Genomic DNA, 19,189 nt, shown 5'->3' on the forward strand with positions numbered 1-19,189 from the left:
TTCCCTTGAGGGAAAGCTGACAGACATCCCCACTTGTTTTGGATCCCGGAAAGGTTTCTAGCCAAGCAAAAAAGATCAGATTTGATACTGCTAAAGGACGAAATGGGGCAGGGGAAGGGACAGTAGTCATTTTTTATACCTCATTCCCTATGTGGAAGAAGAGGGTTAAAAACGAGCAAATTGTCTCAGATTTTTTCCAGGTCACCATTATTTTGGTTGTTTAATCAGTGTGTCGGTTTCTGTGAAATCTCAAGACTTCTGCCTTTTAGATAATATTAGCAATATTGCCAGATATTTTCATGCAGCGTGTAGCCGAGACGAGACTGCACTTGTTAGGAGATTAACAGCACTTGCCCTTGCACCTCTGTTCCTGTGCCTATTAGCAGCAGTGCATTAACTGTCAGTAAATGTCTGTCATCTCTTAGGGCTTAATTATGAAATGGTTTTTAAATGGCATGCAAGGGAAACTTTCAGCTCAGCTTTTAAATGTGATACAGCCCTGTGTATGAGTAACTCTTGTGGTGCCCAGACCTGCTGTCCTTATTAACAGAGCCCTCCTCTGTTTCTGTGGCTTCAGTTTTGAAGCCCTAAAACGTATGTTCTACTTTTTTATTTATTTTCTCCTTTAGTAGCGCTGTGTTGATAGAACAGAGAAGTGAACAGATGCATTTTTTTCTGGAACAAGATGCTTAGACAGGATCACAATGGTCATTGCCTGCTTTTTTGCCTTTCCCCTTTCTTTGCTGTTGTGTTTGATTCTCAGAGAAGTAACTTTAAATGCCTGACTATGATTTCAGGACAGTCTGAGATTGCTCCTAGGTAATCCATCCTGCATCAGGCACTGAACCCATTTCTGTCTAGAAACATACAAGCCAGTGCTGGCTTTTTTTTTATATGCTTTGAAAACCCTCTGTAAAAAAAGTCATACTTTTGTAGCACGGGACCTGTCTAATTAGAGAAGCTAGGGCCAGAAAAGCTGGTGGAAACTGGATATATGGTATCTAACCTACACTAACACCATACACCAGCACTGTTGCTACAGAGTGTGTATCCAGACAGTGAGTAGAATAAGCAGAATAAGTATTGTCTTTTGAAGTCTGAGCACAGCTTTTGTCTTGTTAACTTGCTTGTAGGCAACTCTTTGGTTGCTTATTTTGAGCAACTGGAAGAAGGATGGAATTGGATGTGATCGCTATGTCCTCACATAGTTTGCAAGGCAGAAATATGGGCAGCAGCATCTTGAGACTGAACAGACAATAAAATAAATTTCCGATTTGAGTGTTATTAAGGGAAGAAACAGAAAACAGGAGATAGTGAAAACTCTAAACATTTTCTAAATGTCTATGTGATTGAGGAGGCATTTTCCTGTTTTAGAAATTACATAGGCACTCTAGGACCAGAATTTTTGAGTTTTTGATACGCGTAGGTCTCATTAGGGGATTCAGAAATTTTGTCAGATGTATGTTGGTGATGAGCGTCGAGATTGTTTCTTTTCAATTTTTTTTGTAGTATTCCAAAAAAATGAAAAAGCCCTGTGTGCTCTGATCAGGTACCTCTTTAAATATACGGTGCGTATTTTATTGCATTGAGTAGTTCATTTGCTCAATGAAGGCATCAGTTCAGAGTTAATGTGACTTACACATTTCCCTACTCAGATTAATGTCTTCATCACAGTGAATACTGCACCATTTATATTCAATGGACTTGTTTTGTTTTTGTCAGTCAGGCATTGGTAAGTACTCATTAATTAAACTAGACAACTTTAAGTTACTTCGTACTTCTTTCCTGGTGAGTTTGTATTCTTGTTCTGTACCACAGCTGAACCTATCTCCTATTTCAGGATGCAGTTTAGCTATGTGGGAAGTCAGACTTTTGCTTCTTTTCCTCTTGTATAATCTTGTGGGAAGACTTTTTAGACTTTTTCCTTGGTTCTTTTTTTTTTTTTTTTTTTTTCCCCAAAGATACTGAAGTGAATTCAGGTTCTGTGCAATGTGGTTAAATGTTGAGTAGAACCAAGATTTAAAAAAATGTTTTTTGAAGATGCTGGCACTGGTCATATTGTCTGATGTGAGACAAGTGCTCTCTGTCTGTCTGTAGCTTTCCCCTGGCTTGCCAGCAGAATGTGTGAATGCTCCCCTTATTATTCAAGATGAGAGAGGGGCCACAGTCCCTCCACTTTCTCATTATTGTCCTTCTACCCTTACCAAACCAAAAATCATCTATGATATCATACTAAAAGACAGTGTGCTTTTAGTACTGCTTCCAGTAACTTTATGTGCATGTATTCCATTGAAGAGCAATTTCTGGAGCATTGTTCTAATTAAATATTTACAATCTGTGTATTTTTTTTCACCCTGGAAAAAAAGATGAGGAATATACAGTCTCTCAACTTCCTAACGTGAACTGACATCTCTGTTAAACATTCAGGTTATACCAACAAATTTGCCATTTCAGAACCATAATGATGATAAAATTTAAAATACTGAAGTGAAATAGATGTTGAGGTTTGTGGCATGTTTTCCTGGTGACAGAAAACTAAAGGAGGAGCTTAGACTACTATAACTGAATTGAGTCACTTTAACATGTTTCTACTCCTGAGTAGAAAAGGTGCCAAATGATCTCTTTCTCTTTGTCTTTCTTTTGTCTTAACCAAAATTAAAAATAATAAGGATCATTAATACTGGTAACTGTGATGCCAGCTATTGGGAAAAAATATCACAAAGCTGCTGTGCTTACAGGTTATCTACACAAATAATGGTTCTCCATGTTACTTGGTCAACTAGTACCTTTCATTTTCTGAGCAATCTTGGTAGAACTTGTGAAGTTTGTTGAAAACAAGGGATCCAACTAAAATGTGTTAAATTGGAGCTCTGCACAGCTGGCAGGAGGTAAATCAATATTAGACAAATGGGAAAGAACACGAATATTTAAAAGGAAAAATATTGTACTGAAGATTTCAGGAATACTAAAGCAATAAGGACTGAACAAAAATAAAGCATTAAAAACGTATCCTTTCAGCATCGCTTCAGAAGGTAAAGAATTACACATGCCAGAGATTATTGAGATTATTATAGTCTTGTTTTTCAGAACTTCACAATTCTCGAAGAAACAAATACTGTTTAGGCTGAGATGCTACCCACAGGAAGCATTTTGAAAGATCGATGGTGTTGGCTTGTTTTGACAATTGAGTTAGAACCATTTGCCTGAGCCTTCTATTGATGATTCTATTAGTAGATTGAATAGATTGATATCAATAGGTCAGGGAATAATTGGTCAGCTTTAGGGCTGCCTGGGTTCAGAGTTGTCGTGTGCCAGGATGTCCAAGTGTAGTTCTACACTCCCTTTGCTGAACAGGAGCCCCACAAGAACAGCAGTGGGTGTGCTGGTGATACCTTTCTCTGTCTGAGCTGAGTTTCATATCCAGTCATTGCCTCCCTTCCCACATGGAAAGGGGAGCTGACAAATATGTTTGTTGGCTTTGCTTGGTCCACCCAGAATTTGAGCATGGTCCCCTGGAAACATGGGAGAGGAATGATAAATAAATTCAATTTTCTGAGAAGCCAGTCCATTGCCACACTGTGATTTTTTGTCTTTACGTTTCCAGTCAGACACTATTGTAATGAGCTGAAAATGCAGTTTCTAAGGTGTACTGTAAAGCAGGCATTGCGTGTTGGCTGCAAGGCAAATTCCTCACATCTTGTTGTTTTATGTATATTTACCCCACTGTCTGAATTATAAGACATCTGTGATTTTAAAATGTTTAGGAAGAGACTGGACAGATCAAGGAAGGAGGAGAAGAGTCAGATTTAGGATAAACCTCTTCCTCCTCTGTCTGTCCCTTGCCATCACTCAGTCAGATAATGAGCCCTGGTTTCTGTGCCTTACACTGCTGCTGGTTCAAGTAGGTTTGGGATTATTGGGCTGTTACTGGTCTGAGCTGGAAGAACTTCATTCAGATCTAAACTGAAAATTCGGTTACAGCTAAAGTGATGCTGACTTGGGTTAGTAATAATGTAACAACACCATATTCAGCGTCAACAGCAACGGGAACATGCCGGTTTAACCATAGAAAGGATGTAGATTAATCATGTGCATTGTAAACACTGGAAAGGTCAAAAGAATAAGGGACAGACTGAGCTTGAGGAAGATGAGGGTCTTTGAACTTCTCAGAGTGAAGTGCAAGAACGTTAGGTCCTCCCTGCTGAGCAGATTGTGGTGGACAGCAGTAGAAACAGTTGCTTTCCTTCAAATTCAGTGCAGTTTTTTTGAAGTGATAAAGGCAGGAAGCTGGAGATTCTGCAAATCATAATATAAATTCATTCAACAGAAGTCTGAATGAAAGCCAAGTCTCTTTAGTTTAGAGCTTTTCAAATATTATTCCAAGGCTAAAGTCTGTATAGGTTAGGATGCTACTTTGTTCTGACCTGCTCGAATGAAATTTTTACATGGCTGTCGAGAATGATTTCTCATTCTTTCTAGACTGCCTTTGATAATGGGATTGATTTAAGGAGGAAATACATTAAAAAGCAGTTATTTCCCAGCAGTTATTAAAAAGCATCCTCAGAAGTTCTAGTTTGTAATTCTGACATCAGAAATTATTCCTTATGGTGGTCACTGTGAAGTGTTTCTGGTTTATGAAGATTTTGATACATTATCAGGATTGATAACATATTTATTTACTTCTCACTTCCTTTTATCTTTTAGTTTTCTCTGTAGTGAATTTGCAGTTATATTTTGATGGCAGAAATTTGCTATGTGTCTCCACAGAAAAGCTACTACCATCACTGTTACTGGACCTTTTGCCATCTTTTCAGGCTGCACAACGTTGTTGATCAGCTGAACTGGTAAATTTGTTTACAAGAAATAGACCTGGTTCTAAGCTAGTTCTAAGCTTACCCCACTGTTCAGAATTATGACTGATCTTAGTGATCTTGCCTGCCACCAGTTGTCAGACCTAAGCAGTCAGTGAAGCCACAAGAAGCTTGTTTGGGATTTCTGTCGATGTGTACATATGCTTACTTTGAATTATATTCAAATCAGTTCATTTTAATGAATTAATTCATAATGAATTAATATGAATTTAATTCGTATTATAATTCATTTATACGATGTCTCTCAATGTCCACAAGTACACATTAAAAACCTTGACCTGGTTATATTTAAACACGGAGACAATTCCTGTGGCAGTAGTCACATTAACATATAAAGCCTTACTTCCAAGTTAAGTTTTATGCATCTCCTCCTACGTGCCATTCAGCTGAACTTGAATTTGTTGAATAAGGGAAAGTTGTGGTTCCACAGCAGTGCATTAGACATGCACCCTTCAGCCTACAAGAAAGCAAGAATAACTCCAGGCATACCAGTTTGAGTTCACGTATAAATGGTTTCCTCTAAGTTCTGTACGTAGGATAATTTTCTTGCTGTGTTCTTCTAATGTTTTTCAAGGTCATTTATTCAGGCTTGCCTTTCAGCTGTATTTTTTACCGTTATTAGATGTCTGTCATGTCATCAAAAGTGTTTCAGGAAGGACTTTACTGAGTAGGACTGTAGATGGTGAATCTTCCCTTTTGTGTGTCTATTCTTTAATGTAAATGTCACTAAAATATTCTCAGTTTAGTATTAAATTTAGTATTTCACTAAATCTCTTACTCTGAGTTCAACCTCTCTTTGTGGTTTTATGAGGCTTCGTGCTGTGAAGGTTTCATCTGACTGCAGAAGGACTTGAATTTGTTCTGGAGACTGCTGCTAAGGGCTCTGCAATGGAAGCAGTTCCTGACTATATGGCAGGGGAATGTTCTTTTTGGCCGTGCTGATGTAAATCAAAGGAGCCTGTCCAGAATTACTTTGGTATAAATGAGAACACATCCAAGGTCTAGATGCTTGTTATAGTATTTCTTTGTACTTGTACTGTAGTCTACGGTTAAAACCTTCAGAATCATGAATTGATAACATATTGCCATTGGGCTAAACAAGGGTAAAACTTTTGATTTGATTTCTTTTCTAACATTAAAATAAAAATTTGTGAAAAGAGCTTATGTTCAGTGTCTGATCCTGCAAGACTTTTAGTCTTTATTGGTAATTATTCACACAAACATTGCTACTGAATACATAGGTATCCTGACGGACTCCTGAAGGAAGTGGTTTCAAGAGTGGGTCTTTACAGAACATTTAGAAACCTTATATTTATTAAATCTCATGCATTTTAATTACTAGTTCACAGTTCCTATGCTTTGTCATGTTAATAAGTGTGCTGAATCATTTTTAACAACGACTGCATTTCTCTGTAGTCTCTAATAGTCTATGTGGTAGACTGTGACAAATAACACCTGTTCAGATTCTGTAGATGTATGTGCGCATACTTCTCAGAAATGTGCTTTTTAGTTTCATACCAAACAAGCTGCTTATGCAACAACGTATTATTATTCTAAATGATGGTGGTTTTTTTTAAGATTGTCTAGAATAAATTTATTCTCCAAATGAAGGTATCTTCCTTCAGCTTAAGTGAGACGAGACCAGTGTATGCACCCAAGACTCATACATCAATGAACTGGGTTAACTGCGCTACTCATGAAAATATGTTATAAGGGGGTTACCTTGCTGTATGCGTTTATCAGCCTGAAAATCCAAAGTCAGATAGGGATTTATCATATATAATGGTGGCAGCTTGATTCTTCTCTTAAGCCTCTGGAGTCAACATTTCCCTGGACTTTTCTTGCCTCCCCTTCTTAGTTGAGAAGATTTTTCAAGGATGACCTAAAAATCAAAGAGTGTTGCTGACATGATTTTATTTCCCCCCCCGCCCCTTTTGCTTCCTTGGCATCCTTTGTTCTGATTATTCATACTTGAATATCCTAGTAATAGGATAGTGTCTATTTGTTCTTCTTTTACTCTGGAAGTATGGCTAACTTGGCTAATTACAACTATAAAGTAAGGTTGCTGCTCATTGTAAAAGGCTAACATAAGCACAAGAAGTGAGATGAAGCGTAGGCTCAATGGTAGCACATGCAGCGGTGAGCTCTGCAGATTAATGCCTGTTTACACTCTGATTTCATCTCTCTGGAAGCAAGAAAGAAGCCAATTACTACCATCCTGGCCATGATGGGGTTAGCAGTAGCTTCGACAAGATAGATTTCATCTTTCTTTCCAGTACTCTTCCATCATCATCACTTAAGAGATCTCTGCAGGATCCTGGCGTCACATGCTGCAGTCATTGCCTTGAACTTTGTCACAAGAGCTATATGAGGCCCATAATGACCTATTTAAAGGATTTTGATAGTACCTTCCTTCTCAATAACCTAGTTATTGCCTGTGTACTTTCCATAGCTTGACCAACCTCAATTGCAGGCAGAACTGTTGAGACAGAGTGCAGATCTCAAAGGAGTTCACAGGAATAGTTTGCAGTCCTGATAGAGAGCAATATTTTCTTAATTATCTTTTTCCATGAATCTTAAGAATCCACAGGAGTTTGTCACTTTATGCCACTCTTGGCATTCTTAAAAGTGGAGCATTGTTGAAAAAAAAAAAAAAAGTAATTGTACTACAGAATAATCCTACACTACAATTTTTAAGTTATTCTATGCATCACTGGAGATTTCAGTGCAAAATAATGAAACAAGGGAAAGAGCTGCAGTTATATTAAATAGTATAGAAAGGTATAAAAGAAATCAGACCATTTATTTTCAGAATGTAAATGAAAATGCACTGTCTGGGTTTGCCCTCATAAGAGCAAGATAGCCATTACTGTGCATTATGAGGTTCCTTGAACATTCCAGTGAATATGTTATTTTTGCCACTGATTTCTACCTCTTATTTATATTAATGAAGGCTAGTAGGAGAGGTCTGACTTTGATCCATTTGTTGCTGTTATTTCAGATGGCCATGAAATGTATTAAAATGGACATAATGTAAGCAAAACAATAAGAAGTTAGTGTAAAACTGCACAGACTGGTATTCTGACGCCAAGTGGTACCAGGTCAAAGTAGGATAACAGTATTCAGGCTGTTTATCCACACACCTGGCAGTATATTTAGTCCCCTGCTGTCCTGAACACAAAGAACAAGTTTTGTCCCCATTCACTTAACCATTCAGAGAGTTAACCGATGTCTCAAAGAGCCATCTAAAGTGGCTTTGCAGCCACCAGTTGCATATTCTCTGAAATAAGACATAGGTGCTTACAAGCTAGGGTCTGCAATGCCTAATTTGTAGGCTTCTAAATCAACTCCTAAACCCAGGACTGTGCCCTGGGTGTTAGCGCCTGTATTAGTGGTGGTATGTAGCTTGCTTCTCATCTAGTGAGAGTGGATGAAAAATAACAAATTAACATGATAAAGAAATGGGTTTCCCAAGTCAAGGTGGTGAGAGGAGTGCTTTCTGTAACCTGGCATGGAGGGCTTGGCAGGAGAGAAGACTTAGGTGAGGTTACGAGAGGGAGTCTTGGCTGGAGCTTCCATTTCAAAAAGGTTTTTTGAGGGTAATAGGTGGTAAGGTTTATTTTACTGTGGAAGGGTGGGAAGCTAGTGTTAGGGTGCATGGGTGGCTAGAGAAGAACGGGAACAAAGCTATAAGGGCTTTCAGTAGTATTGCACGAGACAGTTCTGACTCCATGTGGGTGTTGGTGTTGTAGAGCACTTCAAAGAGTCTGTCTTTACGCAGAAGGTACTGCTCAGCTTTAATGATAGGTAGTGAAGCTGTTGCTTTGTTATAACAAGTGTTAAAGGCAGAGACTTGGGCTGGGCATAGCAGAGGTTTAGCTCTTCTCCCATTGCCTTTCTCTCCTGCTCCCCCGATGCAGTGCAGGGAATCAGAACAACACTATGGGTTTCCTCCACCTCCTCAACCCTGTGTGCTACTCACAAGGAGTCAGAGACAAAAAGACAGTCCTAGCAAAAGACTTCCCCTTCTCCGTATCATCTGCTTTGTGTCCTTGGCTTAATTTGCCATGGACGCTCACATGAGCCCATGTCCCTGTTGCATCACCTAACGCAACATCTGTGGAAAAGATCTATATGCTTCTTTTAAAGGCGCCTAAAGCACTGAAAATGTATTTCAGCACCTTGGGGCAGGGTGAGAAGACACATCCGTCTGCAAGTAGATACCAGTTGTAAAGTACAAAATTTTTAGGAAGTCTTAGTGGACTTGAAGTACAGAGAGCTGATTTCCTCCAGAGAGGATGTGAGTGAAGGAGAGTTAAACAACATCATATGGCATTTTGGCTCCGAAAAGGCACTGTGCAAAATGACACCTCCATATTTAGCAGATTCATTTCCTCCATGGGAGCAGGACCATGTGCCCTAACTTTCATTTTGTAGAAGACCTAATTCTTTCCTTGACAACTGAATGGTTTTAGTCTGGAAATGGAAATGGTTTTAGTCTGGAAATGGAAAATCTCAAGGTTCTGCTGACTGAAGTTTTTTCCAAAGTGGAAAGACACTATCAGCTTCAAGGCAAATAACATACGTTAGAGGAGAATTTTAGAAGGCAGTATACCAAGATTTTAGGCCAAATCCTTAGAAAACATTTCAAAAGCATTTCAGGAGTAACTGCATACAGAAGAAAGAATTATGAAGAAAAAGTCCATTTACTTTCATAGAATTATAGAATGGTTTGGATTGGAAGGAACTTTTGAAGACATCTAGTTCCAAGCCCCTTGCCATGGATGGGGACGCCTTCCATTAGATCAGGCTGCTCAAAGCCCCATCCAGCCTGGCCTTGAACACTTACAGGGATGAGGCATCCACAACTTTGTTAGTTCATGTTCAGTTTTTCATTCACCAATACCCTCAAGTCCTCCTCAGGGCTGCTCTCAGTCCAGCCTGTATTCGTGCTTGGGATCACCCTGACCCAAGTGCAGGACCTTACACTTGGCCTTGCTGAACTTCACAGGCTAACCTCTCAAACCTGTCAGGGTCCCTCTGAATGTCATCCCTTCCCTCCAGCATATCAACTGCATCACACAGCTTTGTGTCATCCACAAATTTGCTGAGGGTGCATTCAATGCCACTGTCCACATAACCAAAAAAGATGTTAATTAGTGTTGGTCCCAGTACCAGCCCTTGGGGAACATCATTTGTCACTGGTCTCTACCTGGTCATTGAGCTGCTGACTGCAACTCTTTGAGTGCAACCATGCAGCCAATTCCTTATCCACTGAGAGGTCTACGCATCAAATTCGTATCTTTCATCTGCTTCTGAGCTGGACAAAATCAAAGGAAGATCTTTGCGTAACCACAGACACATCTTGGAAACATCTGCAGGCTGATGCTTCAGATAACCTACTTCTTCCTGCTCTGAAATATCTGCAGGGCAGGGAGGGGAAGTACAGGTAGGAGGAAACTGGGACTTAGTAGAAAGAGAAGTTATGTTTGGTGTGACAAGTTGCAGATTTTACTGTCACTTGAAGCTACCTTGAGCTTGGTCTCATGCTCTGTGAGCCACCTTGAAGAAGCCATGGAGTGCTGCCATGAGGTGTTGAGGAAATGATAGATAGTTGCTGATGAAAACTAGAGTGATGTGGTTTGAGTAGACAGAAGGCCAGATAAAAGAAAAATAGCTCAGTGTAACTAACTGAGATGTTGTTTCGTATATACCTGGCTCTTTTGTGTTCAAATCAGCATGAGAAATATTCATTTCCAGATCAAAAATTAGAGCAGGAGATGTGTAGAGTGTTTCCTTAAATTTTGACTTTTCATCATGTTGGTAATCTGGTATACAACTTGGTGGCCTCACCCTCCTAAAGAAAGATATTAAAATAATCTATATCCAACTACGTTAGGGAAAGTAGTCAGATGGTGTGATTTCAGCCAGAGTACTTGGAATCTTATAAAAGCGAGGACTAGAAGGAAAAACTTAGAATTGCTTGTTTATCCATTGACTAAGCAATGAAGGAATAAAATAATATTTTTTCTAGGACAGGCATATGTTTTGTTTTGTTTTTTTGGTTCATATAGTGTGCCTCGGGTATACTTGTAGCCATTGCAGAGTAAATGAAGTAAAACTAGTCAGGGCCAAGCAGAGCTGTGTGCTCAAAATTTGTCATACTCTCTTGTCAAGATTATAAACTGTCCTTATGTCATCCCACACTGGTATTGAATTTCAGCAGACTAAATTCTGAAGATTTTTAGAACTCCAAGGTGTAATCAACTGAGATAAATCTGTGGAGGGAAAAGATGTTGATGGAAGATGAAAAGTGCTGACAGTTTATTAATTTAATAAACTGTAAGCTTAAAGGTTACATATGCCATCTAACAGGAAGAAAGAAGGCTAGTGAAAAGAAAGGAAATTTGATACTTTTCTTTGTCCTAGAAGGTAAAAGATTATATGAGAAAAGGGGGCATATGTAAGGTTAAATATAAGTATCTGCTAAAGATACTTACAGTAAGTTTCAAGCAATAAATTTTGCAGAACTGAACAAAAAGAAATGGGAGGACTTAGAGTAACATTCATTAGAGCATAAGATAACTTACAGGAAAAGGTTCCAAGAACAGAAGGAATACAAAGTCAGTAAAGTAAGTTTGAAATAGTCTCCATGCACTAATCATTCAGGTCTGCTTGTTCTATTTGTGGGAGCTTTTGCACATTCTAAATTTTACAGTACTCTCTAACCAGATTTATTTTCAGTGAATCGCATGTGATTCTTCTCATGCACAAACTGCAAATGATGAATGGGGTATTAAGCAATAATTTATAATATTAAAACTTAGATTTTGTTATTCAATATGCAATATCCTCTAGCATTAATAGCCAAATTTTTGTTGGGCTTCTGTTTTGTTTGTTTACATTCATTCAGATATGAAAAATCTGTATTTGCGCATACAGAGCTGCATTTGAGGAAGCATTTGAATAGCTGCTTAGCTAATTAGCTGATACATCTATGTGGGCATACTTTGTGCATACAAACAAAGAGACAGTGAAAAATGTAACCTTAAATATCACTTACTTTTGTCACTGTTTGGATAATTAAAAAGCTATTAGTCATTGCTTATTTAAAGTGTCAGGAAAATTTTGTTGCCCACGTATTCCCTCTGTGGTAATAGTAGCTCACAAATCCAGTTGTGTCAGAGCACACAGCAACAAGCAAAGAAGAACAGATGACATCAGAGCACAGAGCAGTAAACGAAAAGGCAGAATTAAATTAACTTCTAAAACAAGTACCAAATAAAAGTTTACCATTTGAAAAGCTGATTTAAGCCCTCTTTCAAAAATCAGTTTCAAGGCCTGTGTGGATCAGATCACAATAGCTTAGAAGGTAGGACTTCGGTAAATAAATGACAAATTTTCAAAACCCAGCTTCAGTAATCTGCATTCAGTCAGAGCAACCATAAAGAGCAACCTTTATGGCTTAGATTTGATGGTTACATAGAATTGTAATAATTGTGATGAATGAAGTTCAGTTGTGGAAAACAGTTGCAGGACTATTTTTTAGAACGCATGACCAAATTATATGTGATTTATATATACTAAATGGTATAAACATAATTATGAATGTCTCTTTGGAAGAGAAAATTGATCTGATAATGAGGAGACAGAACTGATGCATGATGAGTTGATACTGTGAGATGTTTATTTGGGGTGAAAGGGTCTGTAAAGAGAGCATAAGTATGTTGCTGTAGTGGAAAATGACTTGGAGAGAGGGTGAAGAAACTGCTGCACCCACAATAAGTTTGCAGATGACACCAAGGTGGGGGGGAAGTGTCGATCTACCAGAGGGTAGGAAGGCCCTGCAGAGGGACCTGGACAGGTTGGATCGATGGGCAGAGGCCAATGGGATGAGGTTCACCATGGCTGAGTGCAAGGTCCTGCACTTTGGTCACAACAACCCCATGTAACACTACAGGCTTGGGGCAGAGTGGCTCAAAATCTGTGCAGAGGAAAAGGATCTCGGGGTGCTGATCGATGCTCACCTGAACATGAGCCAGCAGTGTGCCCAGGTGGCCAAGAAGACCAACAGCATCCTGGCTTGTTATCAGGAATAGTGTGGCCAGCAGGACCAGGGAGGTGATTGTCCCCCTGTACTCCGCTCTGGTGAGGCCGCACCTCAAGTACTGTGTTCAGTTTTGGGCCCCTCACCACATGAAGGACATCAAGGCCCTGGAGCATGTCCAGAGAAGGGCTACAAAACTGGTGAAGGGCCTGGAACACAAGTCCTGTGAGGAGTGGCTGAGGGAACTGGGGTTGTTTAGTCTGGAGGAGTCTCAGGGGAGACCTTATTGCTCCCTACAACTACCCAAAAGAAAGGTGTGGGGAGCTGGGGGTCGGCCTTTTCTCACAGATAACTAGCAATAAGACTAGAGGGAATGGCCTCAAGTTGTGCCAGGGTGAATCAGGGTGCCAGGGTGAATCAGGGTGACCATTAATGAGAATAAGATGGTTGCAGTGCATGGGAACACTATGCTTTCCCACTCTTGACACTAGGCATTGCCACTGTCATTTAGAACATCTGGAGCAGCTAATAAAGTCAACAAAATGTATGATTGATTTTTTTCTCTATTTGAAAAGACATAGGCAGATACCTAAAATAATGCACCTCGAGTACTGTGGTCAGCTTTGGGCCCCTCACTACAAGAAGGACATTAAGGCCCTGGAAAGTGTCCAGAGAAGGACTACAAAGCTGGTGAAGGGCCTGGAACACAAGTCCTATGAGGAGTGGCTGAGGGAACTGGGGTTGTTTAGTCTGGGGAAGAGGAGGCTCAGGGGAGACCTTATTGCTCTCTACAACTACCTGAAAGGAGGATGTGGGGAGCTGGGGGTCGGCCTCTTCTCGCAGATAACTAGTGATAGGACTAGAGGGAATGGCCTCAAGTTGTGCCAGGCAAGGTTTAGTTTGGAAAGGAGGAGACATTTCTTCTCAGAAAGAGCAATCAGGCATTGGAACGGGTTGCCCAGGGAGGCAGTGGAGTCACCGTCCCTGGCGTGCTCAAGGAAAGGTTGGACGTGGTGCTTAGGGACATGATTTAGTGGGTGACATTGGTGGTAGGGGGATGGTTGGACCAGATTAAGTTTTTTTCCAACCTTAATGATTCTATGATTCTATGATTTGCTAGATTCAGAATTAAAAAAAAAAAATAGTAGCTCCATGCCTTTTTATTAGGAAAGTAGCAGAAGTGCGGCTATTAGAAGAACAGACGAAGATGTTTTATTACAAATTAGGAAAAAAGAAGCCCAAGATTTCATTGGGAGGAGGGAGCATTAAACACTGGCAAGGGTGTAAGAGTCAATGTCTAAAAGGGAGGTGCTTGGCAACAGTTATGGCACATCCAGGAAAATTTGGCATGAAGACGTCTACAGCATCTATAGGTTTCCTCTCCACTATCCACCTGGGTTGGCTTGGCTGGGGGCAGTGGAGCTTTCACTGTTCCAGTCTTTCCAGGAATTAAAGCCATTTGGGAGCGTGACATTGTGGGGTGGAAAAGAGGATACATGTTGCCCCTTCCCTTACCTTGTCCTCATCTTATTGCTACTATTTTGCACTCTGTTTCCAGGAAGGCTCCTATGTAGTGATTTCTCATTCTTTGCTTTCCTCTTTTCCATCTCATTCAGTGGAACCTCACTGGATCCAGTAGGTCTGCTGGAGCTGGAGAAGCACTGTTTTTTGTGTGTGCAAATTAACTACAAATCTGAAAATCTTAACAGGTTTTCAAGAGTGAGGACATTCTACGCTGTATGCTGTTCTGTATATCCAGAATTTAAATGAGCCTTCTTAATTAAGATACAAATAAGCAGTCCACGTTGCGAGACTACACGTACAATTAAGGGATCTTTATTAGCTGTGTATTTCTAACATTTGATGACAGTGTGACAACAAGCACAATATATAAGCATTCTGAAATAGCTACCAATTAATGCTTATTTGATATTTGTACATACATTATGAAAAGTAGGGTTTTATTTTTTTTATTTTTTTTAACTGTTGTGGACTGGTGAATTCAATGACCCTGACTTTCCTATCACTGTAACAAAATGCAAGTTGCCTTAAATCAGTGGGAATACAGAGAATACATAAAACAGAGGCAAAAGGTAAAAGCCTGAGATCCTTACACAGGTGTTACAGAAAAGGCTATCTAGTTGATTAGTTATATTATTTTTAATGACCAAGCTTTGTTTCCATATAAGTAAAATGAATAGAGAGATTTCTAGGGTTTGAAGGAAACTTGCATTTTTTTGTTGTGATTCCTGGGGAATGCAGTTCAGGAAGGGTATCTCCTATTTTTAGATGACAACATTTATCCAGCACCAGAAGAGGTGACACCAGCTGACAGTCTTTGACCCTTGCACTGGATTCTCTTTTGCAATATGACTCTTCTTTATGTATATGTGCCTTAGAATGCATGTGTGAGCACTGTCTGAAAGGAAAAACACAGCCCTTTTGTTACATGAGGACTGTCAAGGTATGTTCTTTCCAAATCCAGGAATAATGTATTCTGTTTCCAGCTTAAATACACATATATTGTCATAAACACACATATATGTATTTCCACCTGCTTCCTGTGACAAGTACCTGTGTATGAGTAGACACTCGATCAAGCTATGCACATTGGAAATTTGAATGCATAGGCTGAGTACAAGCAAAAACAATATCTGCAGAAATTACATTTAACAGAAGAAATAGAAGGGGATATACCCCCTAACAGAAAATTTTGGAACATGTTCTGCTTCAATAAAACAAGAAGCATTTAGTAATAAATATACCAGCCTATTGTGAATCTTATGGAAAACTTCTTCAAGCACAGCACTCAATTTTAATTACAGAATATTTTAGGTTTACGTGCACTACAAAACTGTAGAAATCCATTGATTTTTAATAGTATTTTTGCTGTTTCAGTCAGTATCTTCTCTGAGAGATCACTTGATACTCAGTGCTGACTTCTGAGGTTAGAGTGCCATACTTACAAAAGTTATAAATGTGGAGGATCTTTTGTTACGGAAGTGGAAGTGAAAGGGGAAGGGGAAGGGGAAGGGGAAGGGGAAGGGGAATGGAAGGGAAGGGAAGGGAAGGGAAGGGAAGGGAAGGGAAGGGAATGGAAGGGAAGGGAAGGGAAGGGAAGGGAAGGGAAGGGAAGGGAAGGGAAGGGAAGGGAAGGGAAGGGAAGGGAAGGGAAGGGAAGGGAAGGGAAGGGAAGGGAAGGGAAGGGAAGGGAAGGGAAGGGAAGGGAAGGGAAGGGAAGGGAAGGGAAGGGAAGGGAAGGGAAGGGAAGGGAAGGGAAGGGAAGGGAAGGGAAGGGAAGGGAAGGGAAGGGAAGGGAAGGGAAGGGAAGGGAAGGGAAGGGAAGGGAAGGGAAGGGAAGGGAAGGGAAGGGAAGGGAAGGGAAGGGAAGGGAAGGGAAGGGAAGGGAAGGGAAGGGAAGGGAAGGGAAGGGAAGGGAAGGGAAGGGAAGGGAAGGGAAGGGAAGGGAAGGGGAGGGGAGGGGAGGGGAGGGGAGGGGAGGGGAGGGGAGGGGAGGGGAGGGGAGGGGAGGGGAGGGGAGGGGAGGGGAGGGGAGGGGAGGGAAGGGGAAGAGGAGGGAAGGGGAAGGGAAGGGGAAGGGGAAGGGAGGGGAGGGGAGGGGAAGGGAAGGGAAGGGAAGGGAAGGGAAGGGAAGGGAAGGGAAGGGAAGGGAAGGGAAGGGAAGGGAAGGGAAGGGAAGGGAAGGGAAGGGAAGGGAAGGGAAGGGAAGGGAAGGGAAGGGAAGGGAAGGGAAGGGAAGGGAAGGGAAGGGAAGGGAAGGGAAGGGAAGGGAAGGGAAGGGAAGGGAAGGGAAGGGAAGGGAAGGGAAGGGAAGGGAAGGGAAGGGAAGGGAAGGGAAGGGAAGGGAAGGGAAGGGAAAAGAACTATTGGCTGAGGATACATGGGTTGTCTGGTCTGGAGGAAAGAAGGCCAAGAGGCAACCTCGTAGCTCTCTACAACTTCCTGAGAAGTGGAGAGGTAGGCGCTAGTGCTGCCGCACACATCACATCTACATCACATCTGCCATTCTCAGACATTTCCGGGTGTCTCAGATTGCCCTCTGGGTGGGCACCAGATTCAAGCTTCCTTGTTTCCACTGCCCCTTGTTCCTTCCCTGCCCTGTGCTCCTGAGGGCTGAGCTTGGAAACGCACAAGTGTTTCATGTCTCAAATCTCATGTCTGTCATTGCCCTGTCTGTTCAGGGGAATATATCTGTATGTGTGTGTGTGTAATATATAGATGTATGGGGAAAATATATAAGGGGAATGCACCCACACATATTTAAGCTTGTCCTTAGTACCAGTTATGCATTTACTTGGAAACAGTTTTCTTAGGTGATATTGCAGACTAAAGGCCTGGTTCTGAGAGAGGCAGAGAGCTTACTACTATTATATTTTGCTTGGCACTTACTAACTTCCATGTGCAGGGACTCAGTATATGCTTGGATTAGGCTCTAAAATAATGAAGTAGCTGCTTTATACCATATTTGTCTCTATTCAAAGCCTTTTATCCTTCACTTCTCCTCCTTCACAGCATTTCAGGAAATTACATATTTCTTTTTGACTTAATAGTTGTTGTAAGCATAAAACCACCGAGCGATTTTAGTTCGTTATCACAGTTTCTCCAGAACAGTACGATTTACATTTCTTTGTCGACCACAAGAGGTTTAGCTAAGTGATTTCTCTTTCCCATTCTCTTTCTGTAAACCCGTTTGTGTTAGCTCATGTCTTATATTTATTTTACATTTTGCTTAGTTTCTAGATCATGAAGCTATTCTTTACAGCCCCAAAAGATCCATGTAATGACTACAAACACAGATACTTATATTATGAACCGGACTCATTGTGTGGCACTGATAGGATCTTTTCTACTGATTAGCTCTATCAGGCAAGCATTGCTAGTGATCTCCTCTGTTCCATCCCCTTAAAAGCCTGAGGATTTACCTCCCTAGAAGCCTGTTTCCATAGCCTTTCAATTCCTGTTGATTCAATTGAGGCTAGGGCTTATGGAGTATGATCGTGTACTTCAGCACAGTGTTTATGAGACCAAATGGGGCTGCAAATTCCTGTCAGGATGTAGAATTATTCAGCAGCCTAATTTTTATTTCATGTAGTTGTACAGGATTGACTTTGGAGAGCTAATTCTCTTGTAGGGAAGGGGACTGAATAAACTGGAGAGCAGCTACTTGTTCAGAGCTTAAGCTAAACAATTCTGTGTCAGTGTAAGCTACTGAGACTGCTAAATGCATTAAATAAAAGTGTAAAACAAATTACGCAAAAAGAATTATGCACTACAAATCAGATTACATGCTTTCCTTTCAAACATCCTCATTAAGTAGCTGTTATCTGCTTATTTACTTATCTTTACTTACATTTGTAGATGCTGATATCCATGTTTACTCTTCACTTGGTGAGAAAGCAAAGGGGATATGAATTTATATTTTATGAAATGTTATATTTATTGAAAATTTTCAGGAGGACAGAGGAAAAAAGGTTTTTTTGTGCACATTCCTCAATGCCTTCTGTATGAGCAGTAGAAGTGGCTAGCAGGAAAACAAGAATAAAATAATGAAGTTTTGTTTGGGAGTAATGCCATAGGATAAGTAAAATAGAGGTAGGTAAATCTGGGGTGTTCTGTTTTATTGCATGATGCAAATATCACAGAACTGTTGAGCATATAAGCACTGTGCCATAGAAACACTTTTACTCAGTACTTTTGCTATGAAGTGAAAGTGCCTTTATAGAGACCAGGCTCTAAATTCCTTAGTGGACAAGGCATATTAGATATTTGCCACTCACAATACAAATTGGAAACTGAGATGGCTTATACCTTCCTTTTTGTTGTTATCTGTGAAACTCTGCTTTCCCATTTAGCCAAGCATCAAGCTTCTCTTCCCAAACAAAGCTGGTAATGCAGTGCTCCACCAACAAAAAAAAACCTGTGACCTGATGAGTTAGACCAGCTTATTCGACTGCAGAACACCTTCCAGGGAGCCTTCTTTGGCAGTCAGGAGCATTGGTCTGAGAAAAAGAGGTGCAAAGTTATGCCTACATGTGGCAGTCTCCAGGTCTTCTGAGAGCATGCTGGAGCTTCTGGCAACAAAGAAAGTTAAAGCAGCCTTCCACTGCTGAAAATGGAATAGTCATACATATCCTCTTAGCTGAAAAAATAAAATGGCTAGCTACTATGCTGGCCTATCAGGTAAAGGTGGAATGAAGAAGGAGCAAGCAACCTGGAGTTGCAAATTGGGAAGAAGGAACTTAGAGAAGCA

The 19,189-nt window shown here is 40.6% G+C and overlaps 1 protein-coding gene across 2 annotated transcripts in view; it reads left to right on the plus strand.

The window, feature by feature from the left end:
• The window catches only part of KCNG2 (potassium voltage-gated channel modifier subfamily G member 2), a 56,223-nt gene that overhangs the window by 1,816 nt on the left and 35,218 nt on the right, over positions 1–19,189 (plus strand). The gene's annotated exons all lie outside the window — the stretch shown is intronic.

Source organism: Anser anser (assembly GCF_964211835.1).
Source record: "Anser anser genome assembly, chromosome: 2".
In the NCBI taxonomy this organism is placed as follows: Eukaryota; Metazoa; Chordata; class Aves; order Anseriformes; family Anatidae; genus Anser; species Anser anser.